The sequence below is a fragment of the Ricinus communis genome, chromosome 8, assembly GCF_019578655.1.
Source record: "Ricinus communis isolate WT05 ecotype wild-type chromosome 8, ASM1957865v1, whole genome shotgun sequence".
In the NCBI taxonomy this organism is placed as follows: Eukaryota; Viridiplantae; Streptophyta; class Magnoliopsida; order Malpighiales; family Euphorbiaceae; genus Ricinus; species Ricinus communis.
The window spans coordinates 5,134,181-5,160,173 of NC_063263.1; the positions used below are offsets into that span (position 1 = coordinate 5,134,181).

Consider the following 25,993-nt stretch of genomic DNA (forward strand, 5'->3'; position numbering starts at 1 on the left):
AGACCTTGCTTGCATTTATATACATTTTTACTTATTTATTTATTATTTGATTATTATTATTGTTAGGGAAAAGGCTCAAATTAGCCCCTAATGTTTACCTCAGATACAGATTGGCCTTCTATGTGATTTTTTAGCCAATTACACACAATATCTCGCCGAATGAGCTTCTTAAGCCCCTGTTTAGAACGAAGCTGAAGAACAGGAGAAACTTCTGTTAAAAGTAGGAGGTGGCAAATGAAGTGGGACCCTACTTACAACGGTAACAATATAATAATTACTTCCCACCACCATCTCCCTTTTCTCTTTCATCACTTTTCTTTTCATACAAAACATAAACTCTAAATTCATCAATTAAATAGAGTTGATGATGTCTTCTTCTTCAACTACATCGCCATCATCAAAAACTACAGGAAGCAATGGCACTAAAATGTGAATCAATATCGAGTTGGTGTATTCTGGACGTCTAAGGTTCTGTGAACGTCGAAAGTTTTATAAGGCTCCAAAGTGAACCTTTTGGACTCGTAAAAATCTAGGACAAAGATTTTGTGGGTGTCTTAACTACTTGCTAAATTCATATGTAAGCTGAAAATATTATTTTCCAATTTGTTAGATTTTATTAAATATGTTTATAATGTAAGATATATATGATTTCTAGGTTAGGGGATGTGGCTACTTCGAAGTGATTAATGAACTGAGAGTTGAAAACTCTTTTTTAAAGGCAGAGATTAAGCAATTGAAGCATCAAGATAGAGAAAAAGATGAAATGGAAGAAATGAAAGAGATTTGCAAACTTAATTTGCGGTGAAATGGAAAAGATGTGGGACTGAGTTGAGGGAATCCGAAAGCTAGCAAACAAACGAAATCGAATAGCTTCAACATGAAAACAAGAAGATGAAAAATGATTTTGTTGTCTTGTTAATTGCATTATTAGCTTAGATTATTTATAGGATTTTGGTGTAATGAAATTAGTTGTGGTAAATTGCTTGTAGTACAACTATAATTTGTATAATTTTGTTAAGGGTTGATGAAATGAAATTATGAGACTTGATTTGAACACCATGCACTAAAATAAATTGCTCTAAATAGAGAAGCTTTGCTAAACAACATTCATAATCATAACCAATAAGCAAAAAGCCAATGGATAGCATAATGCAGTCAATATTGAACTAAAGTATCAACACCACTTGCTCTCAAACAAATAACACCAAAGTAGCGATAATATACAAAAGCTAATTACTGGCATCACTTGCTACTATAGTTAAATGTTGACAAAAAAGATAATGCTTGCTCTAAGGCATAAAACACCAAAGTAGCAACAAAATAAAAAAATTACTTGCTCTAAGGCACAAAATACCAAAGTAGCAACAAAATACAAAAAAAGAATATTGCTTACTCTAAGTCACAAAACACCAAAGTAGTAACAAAAATACAGAAAATGTATTTCAGTCAATATTGTTAAAGTGGTAAACTATTGGTCTGTTATAGTTGTAGTAGTATTACTAACTATCTTGCCTTTCTTTTTCTATCCTGTCTATTAGTTGCTCTTTTGAGCTTACAATTATGATGAGGTAATTGCAACTCCCTCCGTGCGTCTGGAGGTGCAAATGATGTTAGTAGTCCGAGCCATCTTCGGTGAATTTGAATGTCCTTGTATAGATGATGCATCCCTTTTCTCTTTGCTTCTTTTCAAGTCTCTTTCACATGGTATTAAGAACTTAGTCTGAGGATCAGTTTATGTTTCCTCTGCTTGTAGACCTTTACTAATTACTCTTTCACTAGTTTGTCCAGGCTGTGAATGTCAAAATTTCATATGAAACATGCCACAAATTAAGATTTATAAGAAAAAAACAAGTATGAAAAGCTCCCTCACATTGTAAGTTATTCTTCTTGTATTCAAGTCCACATGACATCCAAAACAGTTGTCCTCCTTCAATTTCTTACACACTTTCCTCCTAAGTTTCTTGCAGTTATATTAACTAGTGTGTTTGTTGGAGTACTTGTTGGTGTGCTTCCTAGTGCACTTGTTGGAGTACTTGTTGGTGTGCTTCCTAGTGCACTTGTTGGAGCACTTGCTGGTGTGCTTGTTGTTGCTCCCTATAAAGTTGAAGGCAAACAACTGCACTCATTAGAATTTCGAAAACTAAATAATATAAATACTCAATATGATGCAGAGCTATATATTTTACCTTCTTGTTCTTATTTGGGCACTTAGTTCTATTATGTCCTTCTTTTCTACATAACCAGAACTCTTGCTTCTTGCCTTTCTTAGTAAGCTTTCCAATTTTGCTGGTTGTATTAGGCTTATTTGATCCTCAAATTCTCTTCTTTCTAGGTCTGCCTGGTATCTTAGTCAATGAAGGAGGTTTTATTCCCTGGTTTTCCTCATATCTCATGAATCTTTTACCAGGGATTGGAAATAATGGAACTGATATGAGACTAGATAGGTTGAATTATGATAAAAATGGCTGATATATAAAAATGGATCAAGCTTGGAATGATATAGAGCATAAATGGCATGTTAGCATGGGATTCCTATAAGATCCCATGCTCTACATGTGCACAAATTTCTATCTAAAAAGACTATGTGCTTATTGTTATCTTCCTCAATCTCATAATCATCTTGACCATTGAACATTACTCTGCAACCTAAAGCATCTTCTTTATTGTCTTGGAACAAAGCTATACAAGCTGGACTCCCGTCATTTATTCACCTATCAATTTTTTTTTCTTTAATTTGATTCATTGCTTGTAGTCTTATTTCCTCTAACATACTAACTATAGGCTTATGTCTTGCCTATAGTATCCAAGAGTTAAAACATTCAGAGATGTTATTATCCACCATGTATGATTTGGATCTGCTCGAGAAATAGGCTCTACACCAACAATGGGGTGGATACCTTCTTTGAGACTTCACCAAAAAGCTCCAAATTATCTTTGAACTCCTCCTCAAATGTGCTCCAAACATAAAATTCAAAACTTTTTCTTCAATTCCTCCCCTCACTATTGCTTAAACCAATTAGAGTAAATGCGCCTTGCACACTATCTATGCTCAACAAGGGGTAAGACATTCTCCACAGCATTAATGAGACCCTAAATCGTAAAGGAGTAAGAAATACTACAATTGTAAAAGACTGTATACTATAAAAATAAAAATACAAGCTAAGAACATGAAAATTGCTCACCTTTTGCATGTTAGAGATTACAGTATAGGCTGTTCCATCTCCAAGTTCAAGTTCTTGCTTTAGCCAATACAAAAACAATCTCCAATTATTCTTATTCTTTTTATTTATCACTGCCCATAAGATTGGCACTAACTGATCATCACTATCTTTGCCTAATGCAGTAAGAATATGGCCTTTAGTAACCCCCTTTAAGAAACATCCATCCAGACTTATTAAGTCTGCATCCACTCTTTCAGTTCCTCTTAAGGGCATCAAAATATAAGAACATCCTTCTAAACACCCTTTTTCCTTCTTCCAATGCTTCTTTACATAACTCAATCTCTACTTTTGTATTAGAATTGCTTCTCGTAAGTACAACGACATATGCTTCCAAATAACCAAACTCTACTTTGAAACTCTCATCAATTTCTTGAATTATCATCCTCTTAGCCCTTTTACACTTAGCCAGACTAACATTAATTTTTAATAAGCTCTCTGTATCATCTTTCATTTGTTTTATCTTTATAGAAGGATTTTTGTAAATCCTATCCTTGAAATAATTGGCTAAAAACTAGCAATAGCACTAGGGAGTGAGAAATCCCTAAAGCACCTGTGCTCAGGTATTAGTGGCTTTATTGCCAATCCAGGATTTTTGCCATCTTTTGAAATGAAAGCACAAAAGGGCAACTTTCATCATTTACACATTTAACCCTAAGTCTAAATAGTTCATTTGGATTGATTTTTAGCTTAATACCTAGAGCTACTACATACTTTGCTTGCTTGTTTAGCCTTATTAGCATTAGTAAAGGTAATTCTAAGCATGAAATGACTTTGCCCATCACCTTTATCATATCTGACCCTCTTCCTATGTGTAGACTGTTCAAAGTCACTTTCCTCATCACTAGATTCCTGACTTCCATCATCTTCATTTTTGTTTGCACTATCATCTTCACCAACTTCTTCCTCATTGCTAATATAGCTTGTAGGTTCAAAACTATATATAGGTTCTTGAGTAATAACAGACTCAGATTGATTAGCATAAGCTCTATCACCCACATTGAAATAACTACTTTATGTAGGCATTTCATTGTTAATGTCTGCAATAGATGCATCCATATCAACCCCACCTTCTTCCATAAAAATACTTTCAATATCAATGCCCATGTTAGTTTCATTCCTATCATTTCTACTATCTGCCCCACCCCCATTTGGAACATTCCATTCAATTCCCAGAATATTTAGTTGAAAATCTGTGGAATGATCAGCATAGAAATCTATTTATCCTACCCAATTTTATTTGCTAATGTAGTTCAAAATTCTCCTAATTTCGTCATCATCTTCAACTAAAAATAATCCACTTTTCATTTCTTTTCCAGATTCAAATATAAAAGTACGTTCCACATTTGCATACCCAAGCACATTCCTATATCTATCCTTAATATGTCCATAGCATAATAAGTCAAAATCATAATCATATAAAATATCAACATCACCATCTAGATAATCAATTTTTGGATGCAATCGCCATCTACCACCATAATAAAATCTCATATTCACAACACCATCCATTCTATATAAAATAAAATAAAAAATTATTTTAAAATTATTTTCTTGTGACAGTAGGCAGACAACAAGCATACGTAGTGTATACAACCACATATAGCTAAAGTAATAAAGCTATCCCAATAGTTAACTCAGTTTACACCATATGAGGACCACTATTTCGAAAGTGACAACTCAAAATATAATATTAAAAAGCAATTACATTATAAAACAAAATAAAACAATGAGACCCACATATTTGGCTTTAACATACCTGGTAACTCCAACTTGCAAACTCAGTATATGCCTACAAAAGCCCCAGTTCTTTTGCCCTAACTCACTTTCTTGCTATATGGTTGAGTGGTAATTTCAGTATGTCTTAAGGTTAGAGTAAATGTGCTTTAATCGATCGATTTAAGAATTTTTTTTTACTTAGCTTGGTAGTTGGGATTCATTATAGTAAAGCTAAATTAGAATCTCTAGTTAGTACAAGACAATAAATCCCATCAATTTCAATAAATATTTTTTATATTAGAAGCTGATGTGGCTAGCAAACAGGTTTCGCTTCTTTATTAAATATTTGCCACATGTGGATTATACTAACGTTTATATAGTTTGTTCTTCAGCTCCGCTCTAAACAGGGACTTAGGAAGCTCATTTGGCGAGATATTATATGTAATTGGCTAAACAATTACATAGAGGGTCAATCTGCACCTGAGGTTAAACATTAGGGGCTAATTTGAGCATTTTCCCTTATCTGTTATTATTATTATTATTTGCTATATCTTTTTTCCCCTAAATAAAAGCACGCGGGCAATGGCTTAAAAGTTGATTTCATCTTAAATTTTCATGATTTAAGTTATATATTCCGTTATATATGCATTAAGAAAATAAAAATTCAGAACTTTTATTGCTTTGTTTGAAATTTTAAGATTTATCATTTTAAAGAGAATTTCCATAAATATTTTTTGTATTAAGAGGATATTAATTTTAAAATCGGGAATTCTTAGATTAAGAAAAAATTGAAATCATAATAGTTTTTTTGTAAAAAATGAAAGAATTGAATATTTTATAAAAAATATTCAAAACTGAGATATTTTAAATAATTAGGCCTCTTTCGGAAAGGCTTTTGAGAAGGAAGGAATAAAATTAGATTGGAATCAAAGATCAAAAATATTAGTTTATTTTGATTCAATTTGATTATTTTTCATATTTGATTGGGTTTGATTTAATCTAAAAATTTCATAGTTTATATTTGATTTAGTTTTAAATAAAAGAATTTCAATAGAATTAAGCCGAAATTTTATATTTATTAATAAAATATTTTTAGTATGTTATGAAACTTAGTATTTTAAAGAGAATTTACATTATTTTCATAAATCAATGTAATAACAATAAAGGAAAATACGTTATGAACAGTTTCTGCTACAGCTCCACAATTGATTCCAAGGGCAGTTTCATTCTTCTTGCGCGCTCCAAATCCCACGGTAGAAAACGACGCCGCTTACCACATGCAACCACCCTTCCTTGTCAATAGTTAAGAAAAAAAATTAATTAATTTTATGTACTTAAATATTAATATTTTAATAATATAATAAGTTAATAATTCTAATATTAATTTAATTATTTTTTATACAATGTCAGTAAATTTGGTAGATAACTATACTAAGAGTAAAAATAAAAATAAATATTAAAATATGATATTAAAATTAAAAATTTTGAAATTATACAATATATTTGATAACAAATGCAAGATATTTTTCACAATTAAAACTTTCAGATATTGATTTATACCCTTATTGTAAAAGAATAATTTGAATAATCCAAAATTATAAACGTACAAATTAATGTTTTTCCAATTCAATTATTGGGAACACAACCTATGGCACGGCAAATTTATCCTAGAAGTGACATATAATTGTTACACATAATATTGAAAGACAAAATAACAATTTGGTTGCGTCCATCTTCAAACCTCTTTTAATTTTGCTGAATTGAAAAATATGCAAATCTCACAAAAATATATATATACAAAAGAAATACAATAGAAAATCCAATACTCGTTTTCATCTCTCTCGCTAGTTGTAATTATTTAAAAATTTATTTTATAAATACTACAAAAGTATAAAATATTATAAAAATATTTACAAAAATTACTAACAACAAAATACTAAAAATAGAATTTTATTTATAAAAACGCCTTAAAATGAAATCTTATTTACAAAAATATCTGATTTAGTTTTTTTTTTTTAAAATGAAAAGGTATATGTTGGATATACTTTAAAGAAAAAATATATTTGTTTAGTATACTTTTGATAGAATCTAAAATACATTAACTTTTATAAAATATTATTATATTTTATTTAATTTTTAATATTAATAATGAATAAATAAAAATATTTATAAAAAATATTTTTTAATTAAAAATTTACAAATATGTTAAAAATGTCATATATGGTAAATGAGATAAATTGCTATAAGGTAAAAGAAGAATATGTTGAATATATATTAAGAAAAAGTATATGTCTGGTATACTTTTGACATAAATTAAATAAAATATATGTTGATTTTTAATTTTATTTATGTTTAAATACTAATGATATGAAATATCAATCTTTCAATATTAAAATTTAAATGAATAATATAAGCAATATTTATAATATCTGTAAATATTTTAAAAAGTTAAAAAGAACGTGAAATATAAATAAAATAAAAGTAAATAACAACAAAATGTATATATTTAATAGAAAGTAGTATATATTAAATATATGTTAGGTATTTTTATATTTTCTAAATGAAATAAAATGCAAACTCAAAAAAAGTTGAACCACAAAAAATATACGTTTGCCAAATAATAATATATTTTTAGTATCTGAAACTTTTTAAAATAAAATAAAATAAAACTCAAATTTTCAATAATAAATAGTATATATTTATTAAAATATGATATATGTTAGATATCTATTAAAATATCTGAAGTTAATTTTGAAAGGTGAAGAATGAGTATTTGTAAAAACAGTAAAAATATTTTAAAAATAAAAATAAAGATATTTTTATAATTATTTTAGAAAATAGATAATTAGTAAAATTTTTCTCATTATTAATTTTTTTTTTTGGTTTTGATCTCGATCCAACTTTTACAGGAAAAAACATAGTAAATAAAATCCAGCCCTAAGTCCGCCCTATGAATATAGCCCATTCATATAAAATTGCTAAATTTTAAAATTATATTAGAATTTATTTTAAAAAATCACTTTTATCATATAAATTATTTTTAAATATTTTTAAACTTTTTTTAGATTTATGATATGGTTGTATTCTACTTATTCTCGATTGTTTTTAGTTATTTTTTGTTAACTTTCATTTTTTTTCTAAAAAAAAAAAATAAAAGCAACCAAAAATGTGAAGTTGAAGTAAATTTTTATTTTATATATATTTTAGCAACCGTTAATTTGATAAAAAATAAAAAATATAAGTATAAAATTTTGAACGTGGATTACTACTTTTTGAATTTATTGAAATTTTAAATAAACATTGATTAATTCCATACTTGAGATTGAGATGTCTTTTTAAAGATTATAACTAAATGGTGAAACCAATTTAAAAATGGATGACCGATTGTAGGATAAAAGATGCATTATTTGAGAAAGGGGAAAGGAAATACATAATATGAATGGGTTAATATGGCATGTGGTGTGTGTGTTTGAGAACTATGATCAAAGGTTTAAAAATAGATAAAAGACACGTGTCTTTCACATTCTAAAGACATTGTGATATGCTTCTTTGATGATTAAAGTTGAAGGCGTGCTGCGATTGGGGACTGTCATTAAGGGAGATGGATGATGGGCAATTGAGAATGAGAGGAGCACACTTGGTCTTGTTTTGAACATTTCTTCTTTTGATTTCTTTCTCAATGATTAGTTATATTTTTTTAAGATTAGTTTTTTTTTTTTCTCATTTACCTCACTTAAAATTTAGGTAATATATATATATATATACTAACTTATCTCAAAAAAAATAAAATAATATCAAAGCTAAAATGGAGAGAAACTTAAATAGCTTCCCACTATGAAAAATACTAAGCTAAAAATTGTAGATAAATAATAATTAAATTTTTTTTATACTTAATTTTAAATTTAAACTTAAAATTTGAATTTTTTTATTATAAAAATAAATCATATATGATAATATGAACTTGTAATTTTGTTAAAAAATCAAGATAAACTCATTGAATAATTAATATTGTAATAAAATATAAAACTTAGTGATTCTAATTTATATTTATACCAATAAGTTTAAATTTTATTAAAATAGAATTGTTAGATTTGTATTCGGTAAGATTTTTTTTATATTTGATTTTAAATTTGAGCTTAAGATTTAAATTTATTTATTATAAAAATAATTATATATATAAATAAATAAAATTTTAAATTGATTATATTTTCGATTCTTTGATTTAGTTCTGGATACTTTTGGTTCAATTTTCAGTATAGTTGAATCTTCGAGTCCCGTGCTCGGCTCTACATACTATGTGGCACTTCTTATTTGCTGTGGTGTATGTACCAAATGTAGGTAATAATTTTTTGTTTTGGTTTTATAAAATATATTAACTTATTAATATGAAATTTATTTAGATATTTTGTCTAATTTGTTAGAATCAAATTTAGTAATAATCAATTCACAAATTTGAATATGTAAAATTTTAAATTAATTTTTATTTTAATTAAAATATATTATATTTAAATTTATAAATAGTTATATAAATTTTAATTAAATACAATATAATAGGATAATTAGTTTTAAAGATTTGATAATTAAAACATTTCCAAGGGATGGGATATTTGTCAGGGACCAAATCGTCTCTCCCATACACAGACATTGCTTCACCTTTTTTTTTTAATTTTTTTTTTAATATCAGACATCTTTTTCTTTGTAATTTGTCCTTTTCTATGGAGAGGTCAAGTTAAAGAACCGCACGACAGAAAATCAGGCATTATGGGCAATTGGCAAAGCACATGGTTCTCATGTTTCAGTACGAGTGCACGTATTAGTAGCTGATGGATTCTCGTCTTCATGTCCGGACTCAAAGTTAGGCCAGGAAAGGAAGGTGGCTCAGCCTCAGCCAGCCAAGCGCACCAATCCAAACAGGGATCATTTTATACAAAGTGCAAGCCCCCAACAGCCTGATTACCGTTTCTCTTAGAGTTCAACATGGTAGATGGTCTTTTTTTCTTTTTTAACTGCAGTTCTTTTTTCCTTGGAAGTTACTTGAAAAAAGAATAAAAAGCTTATTTTGTTGTTGATAGGTTAATTGAACTTGTTCTAAGTCTTTTAGTGTCTATAAAAACAAGTGAGCGGACAGTTTCAGTTATGATAATTGTGTTTGCCATGGCATATTTAAGCTAATAAACACTTTTGGTTATTCAATTTGTTGAAATAAAATTATCATAACCACCGGGCTTTATATGATGGCTAAAGAGTTATTGCCGGAACTTGAGATCTCATAGTAATTTACTTTATAACTATTTGTCTACCTTACTGTTAAAAAAAATTATCATAGAGTTATAATAAATCTAAATTTTAACACTTTGAAGTTGCAAGCCGTTTGACAGTGACTTCGTATTTGCTAGTGAAACTTTTGTGGGGTGAAGCAAGCTATGGGTATTCAATAATTAGATAACTTTAGGAAGATCATGAATTCGGGACAATGAACCTTATACTAATATATGGCTGCTGCTGCTGCTGCATGGGACTGGCCACCAGCCAACTAAATTTTGGAGGAATCTAACAAAACGGGAAGAATGTTCAGTACATGGTGCAGTAAACAATGGCACAATCAATGACTTTTAGGTATGAACTTGATTGGCTGGACATTTCTATTTCCTTAACCTCGTACTTTCGTACTATAATAAATGCTTAGGCTTGTTCTTTTATGTCGTTTAGATGTTATTCAGTCAACTTTTCCTGCAGTAATCTGTAAAAAATATTTTAGTGTAATTATATATATATTTAGAGTAGATTTTAAAAGACTACGAGAGTTTTAACGTAGTTGCATGTACAAAGTTTGATTTCGAAACCTAAATCAAATTAGAAAAGACTCTTACCATCTCACCTACACGCTCTTGAATATCTATAAAAAATCTTATGTACTTTTACAAATAATATATAATTGAATTTTAATAATTTTACCAATTAGGCTTAATGACAATCGGTGATTCTTTTATCATTAAGCTTTCCAATTAAAATGGATAATCACACACCATAATAAATTACTAAGAGATGAATCTTTTGTGATTTATTTGATGGAATTTAGAGGTCAAGTAATCGTCAACTAAACTTTTATGCACATTTCGGTTAATTTATCTCTATCTTTTATGAGTCTAAAATGTACTTTATATTTAATATATTTAACATACATGGGTATCAAAACTTCTTTTTTATGAGCGTTGATCACAAATCTTATGATTCAAGTGTCAAGAATAAAAGGACTAAAATATGTTAATTTGTCTCTCAATGTAGAATTAATAGACAATTAGTTTAGATTTTAATTTTCTGACTAATTAACCCAACAACTTGTTAGAAGTATTTAAGTGTACAAATGTTTTTTAATGGGTAAATTAGTATGCTCTCTAAAGTTATATGAAATACACAATTCGATATTTTATTATTCAATAATATTATTATGATTTTCTTGAATTTTAATTTAATATATTATTTCAACCTTTTGTTATAATTTAATCGAATATCCATTAGTTAAAGTGTATTATTTTTTAATATCTTAAAATTGCTCCCAAAATATATTATAATTTCCTCTCAGTTATGATGTATATACTAATAAGTTATTAAATTTTGACATTGAGATTAAATATTTACATATATGATATAAGCTTTTAGTTTAAAATATAATTATTGTAATTCTTTAATTTTTATAAATTATAGATTTTTAGTGAAACAAAATTTGAATAATAAAAATAAAATTGCAGACGCTTTATTAAGTTTTATAAATGGCATTGGATATAATTATTTTATATTTTTATAAAGTTTGACATTTACTGAATTTTAAGGGCTAAATTATTTTTTTAATGAATTTAATATTAGACTGGAGTGAGTTGACTACTTTTCACAAATTACTGTATAAATTAACTAGAAAGTTGCAATTTGAGCTAATTGTACATTGAGGCAAATTATGACACTTTAGTCGGAATTTATATATATTAATTTGCGATATTTAAATTTTTTGGACACTGTATGCTTAATTTTTGATACATAGAATTTTATTTTGACATATATATTTATTTTTGATATATGAAATTCAAATTTTTGTGTAATTTTATAGTTTTATCTATAAACTTATTAGTTAATAAGTTACATTTCTAATTAAACACTGATTGTAATCCTAAGAAATAATATATTAATTATATTCTAATATTATATTAATTAATAAATAGTTTTCTAATCGGATACCGATAATTTTATCCTAAGAAATAGTATATTAATAATATTTTAATATTATATTAACTAATAAATTAATTTTCTAATTAGATAATATTTCTAATTCTAAAAAATAACATTTTAAATTATATTTTTTAGATATTTTTAATATTATATTCAATAAAAATTTAGTTTTTAATTATATAATAAATTTTTAATTCTAAAAAATAGTAATATCAATTATATTGATAGTATTAATTTATACAATACTAATTTTTAAAATAATTTTTATATTATCGCACTCATAAGATTTTAAAATTTAAAAAAATTAAGGACATTTAAAAATAGTTAGTGTGCTATTATTTCTAAAATATTATAAATTAATATTAAATATTAAATTTTTTATTAGATGGTATATAAATACTTGATTTTATAAACGAAATAATAATAATGGTCATGCAGCGCACGGATAAACGACTAGTAAAATTTTAATTAATAATTTAATGAGTAACAAAATTCATTCACTTATTTAACTAAAATTCATAGAAGAAAAATATTTAATTACATTAAGAATGATTAGAGATTAATACAATAAAAGTTTAAGTAATTGAAGCATTGATCGACCCACATATAAACATATTTAACTAACAAGATTAAAGATTAATCGAAAAAGCATATGCTGTAGTTATATGTTATGAAACGACTCTTTTCATACTAAGGAATGACTTGTAGTCTTGTTTTCTCTATATAATACATCATCAACTGGATTTATTTTTGGTAATTTAATGATTGAACCAAGATGACAAGCCTCTTTTGTTTCAAGATTCTCTGATAAAAGCTGTTTATAAGATTATTAAACAAATTAATTATTTAGAAAACTTTTGATCTATTTCTTTTAAACACTCACTACCAAATTTAAATAATTCCTACTTTTCTTGAAAGAGAAATCCAATCTTAACAATTAATTATTCAATGAAAAGAAAATGACTATTGGACCAATGCATACCTAGCTAGATTGGTAAGAGTTTTTATCATTAGAGATAGAAATCTCGAGTTTCACACATTTCTTTATTTTTTTTAGATTAATTTTGAAAAAATTACATTATCTATATATTTTTTTTGATGTTTTTTATTTATATACACTAGCTTTTGACGTTTCACATTTTTTACTAATCTATTTTTTCTATTTTTACTTTTTTTGTCTTAAAATTCATATTTCTATTTTTGAACATAGTTTTAGGAGTTTACACTCCAATTTTGAAGATTTCATCACAATCCTTTGTTGCCTTTTTTTTTTCTTCTTTAATTTGCTTCGATTTATTTTTGTTGTTTATTAATCGGTTTTCTTGAATTGAAGATTACCAATGGACTGAAATAGTGAAAATGATGATGTAATGATTGCTTATATTTGGTGAATGATTTTCTATTGGGTCAGTTGACAGGAAGCTTCAATGTTATATTTCTTCCTTAAACAATTGAATCACAAGATTTTATTAGAACTGTTGAGTTTTTTCTTCAATATCTCGATCTTGACAGAAATGTAACAATAATAAAGCAAAAAAAAAAAGTGAACATGACATGGTATTTAGGTCTTAGTGCCTGTAAGGAGATCACCATACACACAAAACAATAAACAAACATTTGTTTTAACTCTTTTCACATGTTCAAGTTATTGTTGAAATACTTTAGCCAAGAATGGATAACTTTATATTATGTTTGCAAGAATATTATAAAAGACAAGTAACACATTGATTTCAATCACTTTGAGTGAATGTAAAATATTTATTCCTCATAACTGCACAATGGAGAAACTTATTAAGGATACAAAAGAGTTTATTCTACTCTTTGACCATGAAAAAGAGAGAAAAAAAGATGTAGTTCCATAACTATGAACAAGGATCAATTTTAAAGCAAATATAATTGAGAATTTTTAAGCTTTTCATCAAGATATTGTGTAAATAGTTTCTTTTTATTATCTCAAATGAAATTATAACAAAACCTTATTAAAAAAAATTCTATGGAAAAAAATCTTAGTGAAAGAAAAAGAGTACATTATTTATATAGAAACTTGCACCATAATATTGCCTCGTTAAAAAATCTTGCTAGGTAAACCTAATGGGACAGAACCTAAGCTAAGGAAAAAAAGTACAATGCATCAAAATCTCCCTCTCATGAACACCTAACTTCTAACAAAGATATTTTAGTTAGCGCATGCGATTTTGTTCACCAACTTCCCAAATATTGTTGTAGGGAGTGCTTTTGTAAATAAAATTGCCAAATTATCAATAGATCAAACTTGATGAACATCTAAAACTCCTTGCTTTTGAAGCTCATGTGTGAAAAGAACTTTAACGAAATATTCTTGGTTCTATCTCTTTTTATGTATCATCCTTTGAGTTATGCAATACAAGCAGCATTATCTTCATACGACACTGTTGGACTTTCTTTATCAAATGAGAGATTACATGTTTCTTTGATATGTTGGATCATAGATCTTAACCATATGTATTCTATACTAGTCTCGTATATTGCCAATATTTCAGCATGATTAGATGATGTGATAGTTAGAGTTTGCTTAATAGAACACTAAGATATAACAGTGCCACAATATGTAAACAAGTAACCCGTTTGTGATCGAGCTTTATATGGATCAGATAAATATCCTACATCTACATATCTAATTAATTCTGACTTTGAGTCTTATAAATAAAATAAGCCCATATTTGACGTATCACATAATAACGAAAAACTTATTTTATACTATTTCAATATCTTTGAGTTGGTGAGAAACTATATCTTGCTAGCAAATTCACAAAAAATACTATATCAAGTTTTGTAAAATTAGCAAGATACCTCAATGTTCCAAATAACACTAAGATATGGTACTTCTAAACTAAATATTCCTTGACCATCTTTTCAAGGATGAAAATGGTCATTTTTCACATCTAGGTGTCTAACAATCATGGAGAACTCATTGTATGAGATTTATCCATAATAATATATTATATTATAATAAGTTCTAATTGAAAATAAAATGGATTCACAAATTTAGTGTAATTGAATGGTAACCATTGGAAAAATTCAAAATAATCGGAAGAAAAAGAAAATATGGAGACATACACTGAGATTTTTTCTTAAGACATTGACCTTGATAGGTCCACGATAAAAGTGAAATTTAGAAATGAGAATGGTGATATGGAAGCTGACACAATGGTGAAAAAGATGCCCATTGAGAAAGATGATACTGTTATGACAAATGATGGGACAAAATCATATAAGGACAAATTGTTTGACCAGAAGGATGATCACCCTCTCCGTTCTAGTTTTGATGTTGGGGTATAGGAGGGAAATATCTCGGTGACAATGGAACCAACGAGACCTTCGATCTTGCTTTCTGATAGATTGAGAAACGAGTTGTCAAAACCCTGGGAGAACTCAGTTGTGGTGAAACTTCTGGAAAAAAAGAGCTATACTATGTTGAATAACAGAATTAAATCCTTATGGAAAATAAAAGATTGCTATAAGGTTATTGACCTGGATGATGGATTCTTTTTAGTTTAGCTTGCCAAGAAGGAGGATATGGCTAGGGCTTGGTTGGAAGGTCCTTGGACTATAATGGGACACTACCTCACAATACAACAATAGATTCCAAAGTCTAGGGCATCATCTACAGCCATGAAAATAATTGTAGCATGGGTTCATTTCCCTGGGATGCCGGTACAATATTATCATGAAAGTATCTTACAGGCCATTGATAATGTGATTAGAACTATGGTCAAGGTTGATATGAAAACTCAACTAGCCAATTGAGGAAGTTCGCAAAGGTGGCAGTTGAGTTGAATTTTGCTAACCCGTTAGTCATTAAGCTTAATCTTGATGGTTCTAGCCAACGTGTTGAATGTGAGGGACTGCCTCAGGTTTGCTTTACTTGTGGTTGAGTAGGACATAATCAATTTGCTTGCCCTCACAAGCCCCAACAAGAGAAGGAAAATATTGATCAGCATACTACAAATTTTTTGAAATGCTGAACAAAGTATTGGTAATGGTGGTTATGGTCAAACTTCACAGGTGTACAACCCTTGGATACATACAATCCGTTGCCAACATTGTGTGCAAAATAAGAAAATCAAAGGACATAATGGCGATGCTAAGGAAGGAAATAAGTCAAAAGGATCAAGGTCCAAATTTGACGCGCTATCCTTAGAGCAGATTGAGGAGGAGAGGGTGCCTATTGAGGGAAGTCAATAGGCTATGCACATGGAAAACCTTAAGAATTATGGAAACATGAATAACAAAAGGGAAAGGTGTAGCTAAAGATAACAATGTCCCTTCCTTGCATGGGAGGAAGGATCAGGGTATTAAGGCAACACGTATCATTCCTAGAGCGAGTACAAGTAATAAGGAGATCTTTAAATTGTCTAATGCTTTTGGTCCTTAGATATAGAATGTGAATATAAATGATAATCATTCTAAATGGGTTGGCCCATCAGAACTATATGGACCTTGTGCCTAATCAAGACCATAATAATTATAATGTCTTATTCAACTCCTTAAAGCCTCATGATCAAACTAAGAAGCGTGTTAGAGGTATGAATCAAGCTAAGAGAGCTAAAAAAGGGGAATGAGGGACGCAATCGGGTCGAACTCCAGTAATTGAAGAACATGAAGTTCTGGATGTAGATGTTAAGGGACGTTTGGTTTTAGAGGAAGTTCAAGGATGTCTTGCTGATGGTCTAAACTGAGTTCCATATGATTTTTGCTCTAATCTATTATGATGTGGAATTGCTAGGAAGCTGGCAGTAAAAGATTTACAGTGTGTTGCAAATAGCTAGTTTGTAGGTACCACCCAATAGTTTGTATTGTGGTGAATCCTAGAGTGAGTGGTACTTGAGCTTAAGAGATTATTAAAAAGTTAGGCTTTCGAAGTTCTTTAGAGAAGACGCAAGGGGCTTTGCTGGTGGAATTTGGCTTTTATGGAATGACAACATTATTAACATGTCAATTCTTAATTTAGGTCATCAATATATTCATTTTAAATGGAGCATAGGTAAGGATCTTGGAGTTTGTATAGTAGTGTATAGCAGTCAACTGACTAGTACTCGAAAATATCTATAGCACTCATTGAGAAGATTGTATAATCATATTAAGGTTCCTTGGGTTGTCCTTAGGGATTTTAATTCTTATTTAAGAAATTTTGAGAAGATAGGTAGCGCTCCTCCTAATCTTACTTGGTGCTGAGAATTTAGAGACTGTGTTAACTATTGCCATCTTATGGATTTGGGTTTCATTAGTAATAGCTAAAGAAAGACATGATCGTGTGTTGAGTTCTGTCAGTTGGCGTACTTCCTTTCCAAAAGTTGTGGTCTTCCATTTACCAAGAATAAAATCAAACCATTGCCTGATCCTCTTAAATCTTGAAGGAAGTCCCCCTCCTCCCATGCAGGCTCACCATTTAGATTCCAAGCAGTGTGGCTGACTGATAGAGAGTTTAATGAATTCATTAAAAAGAATTGGGAGGATAGAGGTAATTTGATGAACACTACATAGTCTTTTATAAGTAAGGTGGAATGGTGGAATAAGAATATGTTTGGAAACATGTTCAAGAGAAAGACCCGACTTCTCTTTAGAATTGAGGGTATAGACAACCTTTTAGTTATGATGTTCTTTCATCATTATAAGTTACTGAGGAACTCACTAGCCAAAGAGTATGACGAGGTTTTAATGCAAGAAGAGATTCTTTAGTATCAAATTTTTTGAAATAAATGGTTGAGCTTAGGGGACAAAAATACTAACTACTTTTATGTCTCAATAATTACTCGCATGAAGCATAATAAGGTGGAAGCAATAAGGATGATTTGGGCCATTGGGTGGTGAAGGTTGATCATATCAAGCAGATGGTAATTGAGTTCTATAAAAATTTGTATCCGGAGGAGGATGGTCCAAGTACTATTATAGATTGGGTTAATGGTTTTCAGTCCTTGAATGATGTAGATTTGTCTAATTTAAAGAAGCCTATTATAATGGAAGAGGTGCAGATGGCCATTTTCAGTATGGGTAAGCTGAAAGCTCCAGGCCTAGACGATCTTCACCTTTTATTTTATCAATCCCAATAGGAAATGGTAGGTAACTTATCCAAAATATGATTACAGATTTCTTTGAGAAAGAAATGTTGGAGCCTAGCATCAACGTTACTTTTATAGTGCCTATACCCAAGGTGTGGAACCCATAATCTTTTAAGCAAATGAGGAAGATAAGCCTATGCAACGTCAACTATAAACTAATCATGAAACTGATTGTGAATCGGTTGAAAGACATCATGCCAAAGCTCGTTGCGCATACACAAAGTAGCTTTATACCTAGTAGGAAAATTTCGGATAACGTAATTGTCCTTCAAGAGGTAATTGATTCAATACATAAATAGAAGAAGAAGAAGGGTTGTATAATAATCAAAGTATACCTTGAGAAGGCCTATGATTGACTTAAGTGGAGCTTCATTGAAAAGATGTTGCTTCTTACTGGATTCCCTAACATTGTGATAAATCGAGTTATAACTTGTGTTTTAACTTCTAGTATGCAAGTGGTTTGGAATGGAGAACTGACGAATAGCTTTGAGCCAACTAGAGGCGTTCGTCAGGGTGACAATATGTCTCCTTATTTGTTTGTTTTGTGTATGGATAGGACATCACACTTGGTTAATTCAACTTTGCTCTCTAGGAAGTGGAAGCCGTGTGTTTTATGTCGAGGTTGTCTGCTATTAACCAATTTATTTTTTTGCAGATGATCTTCTTCTCTTTGAAAAGGCTTCTTTAGAGCAATTTGAAACAATTGATATTGTTCTTGAATAATTCTGTGTAGCTTTAGGACAAAAGGTGTATCTTCTTCTCAAAAGATATAAATGAGGGGCTGGCAAGGGATATTTGCAGTAAACTTGGTTTTGTTAGAACTCTAGATTTGGGTAAAGAACTCTAAATTTTGGTAAATATTTAGGATCCAAAGTGATCCATGAAAGAGTAGGGAAGGAAACTCTTAAGAAAATAGTTGACAAAGTTCGTAATAAACTTTCAGGATGAAAAGCCAAGAATCTATCCCTTGCAGGTAAGGTAACGCTTGCAAAGTTTGTGCTTTAATCCCTTCCGATATATTCAATGCTCACAGCAAAATCTCCTATGTTTGCATGTCAAGCAATTGACAAGTTAGTAAGGGATTTTATTTGGGGTTCAGTTGTTGATAAGAGAAAAATGCATTTGCTTAGTTGGGATAAGATATGTGAACATGAGTCAAGAGGAGGTCTGGGTCTTCGAAAGGCAATAGATGCTTTATAGGCTCAGATTTTGTTGTGCAAGTATAATAATAGTTACAGACCTTTAGGTATTCTTAAAAAAGGAAGGGTGTTCTAATGTTTGGAATAGAATCTGTAATGTGTGGCAATATGTATTGGCTGTAATATCATGAAGTGTACGAAATGGAATGGAAATCAAATTTTGGGATGATAATTAAGTGGAAGGTATTGGTCCTCTCCATCTACATGCTATTTCAGAGGTCCTCTATATTATGCACATACAATCAATTTCCTCATTTGGTTCGTTGAATAGTAAGTGGGACTGGTCTCAATTTCATTCCCTTCTGCCTTCTTTTGTTTGCCTTTGCCTTGCTACCATTGCTCCCCTGTCTCAGCGAGGCGCATCAGATACTGTGATTTGAAACTTTTCTAGTTCATGTATGTTTACTACTTCTTCAACATATATAATGTTCTGAATGAGAAGCCTCTCTGGAATAGAATTTGGAAATGGAAAGGACCATAAAGATTGAGATCCTTTCTCTAGCTACTTGTGCAGAACAGGTTGCCAACTAATTGTTTTACTTTGAAAGAAGGATTATCCCTTTTACTGTGTGTCCAAAATGTAGAGAGGAAGAGGAATCTTCAATTCACGTAGTTAGAGACTACCGATTTGCCATGCACATATGGTGCATATTTATATTTCATGATAACCGGTTAAGGTTTAGCTCTCTTAGCCTTCATGAGTGGATTGATACGAAACTTGCGAATAAGACCAACTTATTCTTCAGAAAGCATAAGTGGAATTTGATATTTGGAGTGACTGCTTGGCATTTATGGTAGTGGAGGAATCAACTAGTGTTTAATTAGTTGAACACTCATATTCATGATCTTGGGCAAGCCATTATGAAGTATTATGAGGAGATTATGGATGCTCAAGAATATGAGAAATGCTTAAGTAGTAATATAAGCAATACTGATAAGGTATGCAGATGGATTCCACCAGATAAGAGCGAGGTTAAACTGAATACAGATGGGGCTTACGTGGATTTGGGAAGAGGGGTGGTTGTTGGAGGTGTACTCCGCAATTGTAGAAGGGGCTGGTTGATGGGTTTTAAGAACTACATTGGTAGTTGTTCCCCTCTAGACGTTGAGCTATGGGGAGCTTTATTGGGTCTTAATATGGCATATGCCGTTATGGTTATAGGCAGGTTCATCTGGAGTTGGATTCCTCGTTGACTATAAATTATATTTGCAATTAAAGGAAAGTTCATGGTTCTGTAGAAGAGATTGTTCATTGAATACATGTTTTACTTACAAGAGACTGGGTGGTTCATTGTTTGTATATCGGCCAAGAGGCTAATGATTGTGCTCATGTCATGGACAAAGCTACATTAGATGGAGATCTAGTTTCATTGTTTGTTTGTATCCTCCAAACGAGCTGTTGGTTTATTTAGCTCAAGGCTTGTGTAGAGGAGTTTCTCTTTACTTGTGATTGTTTGATTGTTGGGTTTTTGCCCCCCTCTTCTTATAAAAAAAATATTTTAGTATTTTTTCAATATAAGTTGACTGATAAATAAAAATTCTTTTAAGTAAATATTTAATTTGCAGACCAAGATAAAATTTTGTTCGTCCTAAATCTTTTATTTTAAATTAGTTATTGTTTCTATCAACTCTTTAGGAGTCCCGATGATGTTTAAATCATTAACATAAACAACAATTATCGCAAAACTAGAATTTATTTTCTCAATAAAAATATATGGACAAATATCCTTCCTTCAAAAGATATTCACTAAGATGGTTATACCATATTCTTCCAGATTGTTTAATTCCATTCAAGGATTTTTGTAGCTTAATTGAATACATTTATCGAGATTTTGAAATACATGCTTTAGACATTTTTAGTCTTTCAAGAACTTTAATATAAATATTATTATCAAGTGATCCATATAAATAAGCTGTAACGATATCCATAAGATGCATATGAAGTCCTTCTAAACTTGCCAAGCTAATTAAAAATCTAAATATAATTGCATCCACAACTGAGGAATAAGTTTTTTCATAATCAATGCAAAGTCTTTGACAGAATATTTATGTTACAGGTTGTGCTTGAATCTCACAATCTCATTTTTCTTGTCGTGTCTACGCATAAAAACTTATTTATCGGCTACTGGCTTAATATCTTCAATTGCTAAAACAATAAGCCCAAAGACTTTGGCGTTTCTCTATGAGTTTAATTTTTCATGGATTGTGACTTTCTATTTAGGCCAATCATTTCTTTATCAACATTCAGTGATGGACTTAGGTTCAATGTCCTCACTTTCTTTTGCAATGTCAATAGCTACTACATCTGCAAATACATTGTCAACACAATTTTACTTTAATTCCATCTCTTGCTTGAAATAACATAGTTGATTGATATCTCATTTTTTTTCATCATCTTCAGACAGTTGAACCGCTTATAGGGTTATTTTTTCTCTTCAGGTTCAGTGTTTTTATTATAGGCTCTTCAGAAACATCAATTTTAGAATTGTCACTTGGTTTATTTGTTCTCTTTTTTTTAGATTTTTATCCTTGGAACTAGGTGGCTTATCATACTTTTTGGCATATGACGGGCTTATTTGCTATAATATTAACATGTCCTACTCGGACATCAATTCTAATTGGAGTATTTTCAGTTGTATATGACATTTAGTAACTTTTTTTGAATTATAAAATATATCCAGCAATTAGTTTGCTATACTTTGCAAATGAATGATCATTTGAACTTCTAATTCACATTGTTTTGAATAAGGATCAAGATGATTTAATAATGGATCATTCTAAAGAGTTTATTTCTCTAATTGCTTGTTCTCTCTCCTCCAACTTAAGACACAAAGCCTCATTAAAATGACAATCATTTATTCTGGAGTAAAGACATCCCCCGTTAATGGCTCAAGATTTTTGATTATAGATGGAGATTCATATCTTCTAAGGTCTCATTTTTGTGCGATAGGAGGGGGAGGGGGAGGATCAATTGGGACATAAACAACACATCTAAAAGTTCTCAAATGGAAAATAATTAGCTCTTGGCCAGATACTAACTGTAATGTTGAAAATTTATGATAACTAGTTGGCCTTATGCGAATAATAGTTAGTGCATATAAAATTGCATGTCCCCAAGCAACTATTAGCAGGTTTATTTTCATAAGCAATGGTCTATCTATTAATTGGATATGTTTAATAAAAGATTTTGCTAGACTATTTTGAGTATGAACAAGAGCTACTGGATGTTCAACAATTATTCTAATTGATATGTAATAATCATTAAATGACTTATATGTAAATTCACCAGTATTATCAAAATAAATTGTCTTAATAGTATATTCTGAAAATTGTGCTCTTAATTAGATTATTTGACAAGTAATCTAGCAAATGCTAAATATCGAGTTAATAATAAACATATATGTGACTGTGTTGTTGATGTATTTACTAACACCATAAAATATTTAAATGGTACACATGGTGGATGTATTTCTCCACAAATGTCATCTTATATACATTCCAGAATTTTAGGTGATTCATTTTAAATTTTACTCTGTGAAGGCCTAACAATCAGCTTTCATTGAGAGCAAACCGAACATGAAAGTTTATTAGATTGAAGAATCTTCTAGTTCTTTAATAGATTACCATATGAGCTTTTAATAACTTTTTGCATCTTTATTGATTTAGGATGACCTAATTAGTCATAGTGCCAAATAAGAAAAATATTTGGGTTAGTACGCTTCTCGTTTACTACTATATTTGTCTTAACAGTACACATATATGTGTAATATAAGTCAGAAAAAAGTAGGTAATTCTCTAATACATATTTCTTATAATTGTGAGAGTTGTAATATAAAGATATTCAAAAATAGTTTCCACATTTGCAATCCCAATATGATATCCATTTCAACAGATCTTTAAAACTCAATAGATTTTTACGAGATTTTAGAAGAAATAATATATTTTTAATAAAAAAATATGTATTTCAAGGTAGTAATATATTTGCTCTTCCTGAGTTTTTAATTATTGTTTTAGAGACTAATATATTTAATTCTTCAGGAACATACAAATATTAATTCTTTAATAAATTAGAATTCTAGATTTCAAGATACTTAATTTTTCAGGAATTGAGGGTCAAAATATCTTAGAAATTTATACCTCAGTTATTTATTTAAGAACTAATTAAAACTAGTTCTTTAGGAACTAAAATTTATAATACAGTTCTTTAGGAACTACATATAACACTAGTTCTTCAAAAACTAAAAATTAATTAACATTAACTAATATCAGATAATATATCTATAATAATATAAATATATAAAATAAGATAGAAATAAAATAAAGATGCCAAAGATTGATCCAAAGGGAGGCATTCAATGGAAGACTGTTAGTAAATAGGTCGAAGATTTTTATTAGAGTGATTTTTCGGGTATTTAATTTATTTCTTATAATTATTGTGTAAATTATTTATTATTTCTTACAACTTCACAATTGGAATATTAATTTTTTTGTTCGCAAAAAGTTTGCATATGGGAAGAGACAATAAATGAGCTAGTTCGGGTTGCATGGAAGACTAAAACTTCGATGCAGTACCAGAACATGATCTACGAGAACAAGAAGGGTGGGAAAAAGCCTGATTTTCTAAAGCCAGAATTATAGGAGATATGGCAGTAGCATTGGAACAAGCCAGAAGTGAAACGAATCTCAGAGTTATATGTAAAGAATAGGATGTCGTAGTCTAATGATGGATCCAGGCCATCTACTCATACCGAAGGCACTGCTACCCATTACGAGCATGAGAGACGACTTGTATTAATTTTATTAAAGTTAATTTAAGTAACTATATAAATATTTATATTTTTCATGACATCAATTTAATATTTAAATAATATGCACTGCTTTTTAAGCTATACAACTAGACCGATCACCTACTGTTGCAGAGTTATTTGTTCACACACATACCAAGAATAGAGATGGTTAGACTTTCATTGATTAGAAATCCAAATATGTTCATGTAGGTTAAGTCTATTTTAAAAAAAAATAATATGCATCTTATTAGTTATTGACATTGCACTTTTTCTTTAAATGTTTGCTAGGATGCTCTTTAGGCCATGTGAGAGCAGATGACCCAGGCCAGTAAGTCCGTAGATGAAAATGAGCTTTATCTTGAAGTTTTCGATGAACAACAAGCGAGTCGTGTTTACGGTATTAAATCTCAAGCATCTGAGTTCTTTCTACCGTCTAATACCTCTTCTTTTAGAACTCACCAGACCAACTGTGAACAACATGTTGCTGAAATCCAGTAGCTGCAAGCCCAAATTGTTGAGCAAGGTGAGTTAATGGCTCAGCAGAGTTGACAGATGATTGAGCATCAGCTGGAGATTTGAGAGTTACAGGAACTGAAAATGGATTTGATAGTGCGTGTTAATACCATGCAACCTCCTTCTCACTCATAATCAGAGCAACATGGTTCCCAACCTCGATCAAGCGATAGTGATGATGACTTGTCACCTATGACTTAGTATTATTTTAACGCTTAATACAAATTATATATTTATTATTATGAACATTACTTATATACATCTATTATTATTAGTTTTTTATATATAATTATATATATTTGATGTCTTAGCATTTTATATCATATAATTGTGATTTCAGTTACAATTTATTTTCTATTTCTAAAATAAATTAAATAATATAACAAATTATGAATTTAAAAATAAATATTTCGACTTACTGATAGATTACAGACTAATTGCAATTTTAAAATTCCAAGTTTACTGATGATTTATCGACTAATACCACTTCATCAGGACAATAGGTTACCGACGAAAACAGAACTATAGGTAACTTTACTGATGATTTACCGACACACTATGTTGTTGGTAAAAGTTTTTCTCCAATTTTTTTCTGAGACTATAATTTACAAACGAAAAAGATTATAGGTAAATTTACCGACACTATTTTATTATTGGTAAATTGTTTTCCTCCAATTCTTTTTAGTGAGACAACAATTTACCGATAATGTAAAATAAATTACTAATGGAATTTTTATCAGTAGAGTGTTGTTTTGAAAATCTTGTTGACAATTTACCAACTAATATATAGTTGGTAAATTATCGGTAAATTTACCAAAAATTTTAAAAATCATCTGTAAATTTTACTGATAATGTTTTTACTAACGATTTAAAAATAGTCGGTAAATCATCGATAATTGAATCTACCAACAATTTCTGGAAATTCAATTGGCACAATGTCAAATTCTTGTAGTGGATGCTATAACCATACCATAGCCTGATCAACATATATTCCTCGTACACTATGATCTTTCCCCACTTGTTGTGTCTCATCAACATTTGGATCGAGATAGTATAACCTTCCTCTTTTAACACCATAGCCAAGAATTTATTATGATGCAATGTCCTGAAATAGACAATAGTTAGGCCAAAATGTACAGTAAAATTCAAGGCATTAGTAATTGGGCTAACTGATAAAAGATTAAAGGAAAGAGATGGAACAACAAGCATTGTATCAAGAGTAAGGGGTTTAGTTAAAT

At 29.7% G+C, this 25,993-nt stretch overlaps 1 long non-coding RNA gene across 1 annotated transcript; it reads left to right on the forward strand.

Moving 5' to 3' along the window:
• Positions 1-9,418: 9,418 nt before the first annotated feature.
• LOC125370974 lies at positions 9,419-24,230 on the forward strand. Its single transcript, XR_007217103.1, has 3 exons — positions 9,419-9,917; positions 10,467-10,553; positions 23,957-24,230. It is a non-coding gene; the product is annotated as an uncharacterized LOC125370974 (long non-coding RNA).
• The last annotated feature ends 1,763 nt before the right edge of the window (positions 24,231-25,993 follow it).